Source organism: Triticum urartu, chromosome 1A, assembly GCF_056163025.1.
Source record: "Triticum urartu cultivar PI428250 chromosome 1A, HENAU_Tu73, whole genome shotgun sequence".
Lineage (NCBI taxonomy): Eukaryota > Viridiplantae > Streptophyta > Magnoliopsida > Poales > Poaceae > Triticum > Triticum urartu.
The window spans coordinates 400,846,043-400,851,173 of record NC_141873.1 but is presented as its reverse complement, the minus strand read 5'-3'; positions in this window follow the sequence as shown (position 1 = coordinate 400,851,173).

Here is a 5,131-nt window from a genome sequence, read left to right as displayed (position 1 = left end):
ATTTTAGATGGTAATTCGGTGCGATTGTTATAAGACCCTTGGCTCGGTGGGACTGCATTGAATAGAAGGCCTATTCCTATGAACATGTCAGAGCTGTTGGAAGGTTTGTCTCTCTCCCACTATCTCATTCCTAATAGGGATTGGCATCTTAGTTTATTAGCTTTTTTTCTCCCTGATGAGGTGGTGCGAGAAATTTCAGCTGTACCAATTCCTAGAAGCATCTGTTCTGATACTTTGACATGGGGGTCTTCTGTTCACTCTGACGATTAGGATGAAGGAAGTATACAGGGAGGTCTGCCAGCCATTTAATGAGGAAGGTGGTCTTCATTTCTCTTGCGTATGGAAGCTTAAGGTCATTCCCTGCATTCCGTTTTTTTGGTGGAAAGCTTATTGGAATAGACTTCCGTGCAGAGAACGAACTTCTTGTCTCAAGGAATTTGCTCCCATTGTCTCAGTGTTTTTTTTATGTTTGTGAAGGGGTAGTGGAGGACATAGACCATGTTCTGGTGAAGTGCACAGTAGCTAATCAAGTGTGGATGGTTGGTCTTCCTGAACTCTTTGAGCTGGAGCTTTGGACTCTACGAGGTATTGGGTGCTTGCCCTATTGAGAGTATCTTACATTCTCTCTTCACCAGACAGATAGACAAATAGGCAATCCGATAGAAAGATTATGGCTTCCTTACTATCAGCAAGCTCCCACAGGCGATGAACTGCTTCTGACTTCTTCATTCGGTTTGTAGCCATACCGTATAGAGTGAAAAATGCCTTTTTTTGGAAGTAGCTAGATTCAAGCAAGCATCCTAGCAAAACGATCTTTTGACAATGGGCTCTGCCCAACACTGGGACTGACTGACTTTATACAGAGATAGAAAAGGCTGCAATCCAAGTTTGATAAGGCGGTTAAAGACATTCATTGTGGTTGGTCACGTTGGTGAATTAGATGAACAATCGATATTACCATCTTGGACTGTGAAGTCATCCATCCAGACATACTTCTTAGGTTAAATAGCCAAACATCTGAGTGAGTCAGTCTACCAATGCCTTGTGACTCATGACAGTAGTCCACCAGATCCCTAGTTGCTGTTTTTGTCCTTTTGGATACCACCTATTTTCATATTGAAAAGATTCCAGTACCTTCACCACAAACACAAGGCCTGCTGCTCCCTAAGTTGTAAAGTCGCCCGTTTGGTAATCGGAGTGAATCTATACTTACTCAACTACTAACTCTGAATGTTCTCGCTATCGAAGGATTTCTTTCTTTGCGTATGATGATTGAGGCTCAATTCCTTCCCGAAAGAATAGTAGACTGACAAACGTATCTTACTCGTTCCCTCAACTGCTCGACTGAAAGAACTCTTAGTTCTCATTCTGTTCTTTCTTGTTTTTTCAGGATCCAGGAAAGACTTTCTTTAAAAAGAGGAATCCAGATGGATAGATTGTGAAATAGAGTATCTCCTTCGATTGAAACATCAAGGATGAAATAGAGGACTTCTAACCGAATGATTGATGGAATTCAGGTGCGATTCCTAGTATTCAAATAAAAGAATATTAGATTACATATAAGTTATTCGTGTTCCTACTCCATTCTATTCTCTATTTCAATCTCATATGAGGTAGCTGGTCAAAGATAGGCTATGTCGACCCTTTCAAACTGTTTTCCATAAAAAAAAGCATAAATCCGCTTATGGCATTCACCCAAGCATACAGAGACAGAGGAGAGCTTGCCTGCGGTAAAGGAAGGTTTTTACTACGAAGCATACGAGTCTGCTTTAACCAACAGGGGAGTGGGAAATACACTCCCCTGTTTGTTACAACTGATGCCCCGCCTATAAGCAGGTAGCTTGTGAGCTATCGATCAATTGTGAATGTTCTCATAGAATTGGATCTTATCTTATTCACATAAGTCTTTCATTTCGTACATGTTTCCAAGAAAGAAATTAGGACAACCAATTAAGCATTGGATGAGTCAAAGGCTTCTTCGAGCATTTCCAGATCAACTAGGACAAGACTCAATAAAGTCACCAATGTTGCTGCTTGCTTGACTTTGCTTTTTTGAATCTACTTCTTTGCTTGTCTCGCCAATGAAGATACTGCATCATCTCTATACTTGCTAGATAACCAACACTTTGCTTCCCATTTCTTTTGCAATTAGATCGATCTCCCAATGCTTATATATGTGGTGCCCCATAGTGATGAATGGAGCAAAAGCTAGGAAGAATTAGGAAGCATCAGCCCGGAATGACCCCAAGACTTATTTGCAGGAATCATAGCCAGCCAATAGAATTACTCTTTTAATATAGCAGCGGTGACGCCATGGATCAAGGAAGAAGGTTTTGTCTTATCCCAGCAGCAATGAGAGCCTCTTTCTTCTCCTGATGTGAATACACAAACCCCTATAGCGTCCGACACCACTCACATACCCTAGAAATTCTTGTTGTGGGGCAAGTGAAAGTACTTTGATATGCCCCAGAGGTCTTCGAACCTTGGTATTTCGAATCAGATTGATAGCTTTTTGAATGGCTGCGGTTCCGGGACTCAAGTCTTTAGTTTACAGGTTCTACATTAGGTTCACGAAACGGATACCTATCTACACAGCAAGCTTCTTCAACAGGTCATTGGACATCACCCTCACTTCTTCTAGCAGGAAAGCGCGTTAAGAGGTAAGATCGTACCTCAAGTCAAAGGGCCTCGTTATAGTTGGAGGCAACACAACACACGCTGAACAAACCTCAACTTGCCTATTTTGTGTAACTGGTTGAAACTACTAATTTCCAGTTCATCTTACGATGGTATACGGTGACGGGCCAACCTTCTATACTAGTGCATTCATAGGAGGACGAAGCAGGAATTAGGAAGCCCTACACTTCAACCGGAGCGAACTTCACACTCGAACTTGGATATAGCAAATAGATCAAATAGGCTCAGAGAGATACGGGGCATAATCAAAAAAAAAGAACCGTTGGAGTGGCAATACAGCTAGATAGATAGATAGAAGGTCTGATTCTAAACGAAGTCTGATCTGTCACACCCAGCCATAAACAACCATTCCAGATTCCCAAGATGAAGTGGAAAGAAAAAGGATGCATTCAGGATCTCATACTTCGGCGAATCTAGGGGCTCAGAAGAGTGTCACCAACGACGGTAAATCGGTGGGCCAAACCAAAGAAAGACTGTCTCTTTGACGACGTGGTCACGGGGATACGATCCGACAAGAGAGATGCTGAAGAATATGCCCTCCTCAAGGGGTCAAGCACTCGATCAGAACTAAATCATCCTGCGGCACTCGCAGCATGAGCACATAGGGCAAGATGAAGAGAAGGATAAACGCTAAAGAGATCGTCAACTTCACCTTGGCATGCTTCCATCAGTGCCTCAAAACATTTGCTATTCTTATCTCTAGAAGGGTGCTTCTATTGTTGTAGTGTTTATAGCGAAAGAGGACAAAAGTCCAGCCGGACACCGTATAACTCCGGTATCGCGTCGCGGGTGAAAAGGGCCTGAATATTTCCTACCAGCAAGCACCCCCACTAACTCACACGTCATTCTTGCATCTCACTGACACTGGGCCCGAGAAACGGCAGAAAGCAAAAGGTGTGAACCTTGTAATCTTTTCTATACAGAAAAACAGACCCTCTTCGAAGCTGAACGTTGTGGGGCACTGCTGTCAGCAGAACATTTCCTAGTGTGTAAGCGAATTTTAAGGTGATAAAAAGGCAGCGAAGTGTTCCAGCGGCCAGCCACGACGCTCGCCCCACCGTCCAGACAGAGAAACCCCTCACCAAGCAGCGGAGCTCAGCATTTCCACCACACCGACGCCTCCGGTCTCCCCCGCGGTTCCCTTTCCCGAGAAGCAGCTGATCTTGGCCGTTGGATCGACGTATAAATAGCCACGGGCACGCAAGGCCGGACCTCTATTTCTTCACCTGCCTCCCCTCCCACCTGGGCATGGCGACCTTCTCCATGGAGGTGTTCGACAACGAGGTCGTCCCGTCCACGCTCAGCAGCATCGCGCCCATCCTGCGCGTCGCCGCCGAGATCGAGCCCGAGCGCCCCCGAGTCGCTTACCTCTGTACGTGCATTCGTTTTCGCGGGGATACGTATGGTGCATTTCGCATGCTGTTTTGATGCGTTTGGGTTTGGATTTTGTGGCAGAGCGAGCGCTCCTGGTTCATTTTTTTGGCGTCGGATCAATGCCGCGTAGGCTGTGTGTACTTGGAAAAGTTTTGTGTTCCCACGTTCAAAAATGTTTGTTCTTATATTTTTTTTGGGGGCACATGCGCGCCTCGATTCGTGGTTTTCGAGGATGTTTTGCTTTTGATTCATAATCATACGAGTCTATGCAGAAAAACAGTTAGTGTGATTTCCTGGAGAACTTTTCTGGCTTTGCCATTTTTCCTTGCTTTGGAGAGCTAATTTTGGAGTATGTTCGTAAGCGTCCGCATTAGATTTTGCTTTCGGCGATCATCCATACGTATTACTTGTTCATTTCGGAGCACCTTTGTGTTTCACACTTGAGGGAGCAGATTAGATGTACTAGATAGTGGTATTTCCGATACTTTCTTCGTTTTGTTGAAATCATGTTGCAATCGGATAGTTATGGTCAATTGGTTTGGCTAGAATAGTTTCACGTATCTCGAATGGGGACTCGGGTAATTGGTTTCTAGTTTCTACTACATCCTGCAAAGTAAATGGAAGTTTCTAGCGTTTTGCTCGCTTTATTTTTCTATTTTTTTTTGGAGAGGCAAATTGGGTTAGCCTTATTTTCTGGACGTCCTTTTGAAATGATTCAATTTTACTAGTTTGGAAAAGAAGCGGGGAAATAGACACGGTGAGAAAGATTGAAAGAAAATAAGATTGAATCTAACCTAAAAGCCAGAGCAAAATAGGGTCTAGGAGCAGGAAGATTGGGGGATTTTTTTATCGGATTTTGCATAACTACCCTCTCGAATCCAAAGATGCCACTACATAATTTTATGTTTTTGCTCTTATGCAACACCACAGGATAATAGCCCCAGTCTCGCGAAGCGCGTGAAGAAGAGCGATGCCCGTGAAATTGAGAGTTTTTATCAGCAGTACTACGAGAACTACGTCCGTGCACTTGACAAAGGGGAACAAGCTGACCGGTAATTCT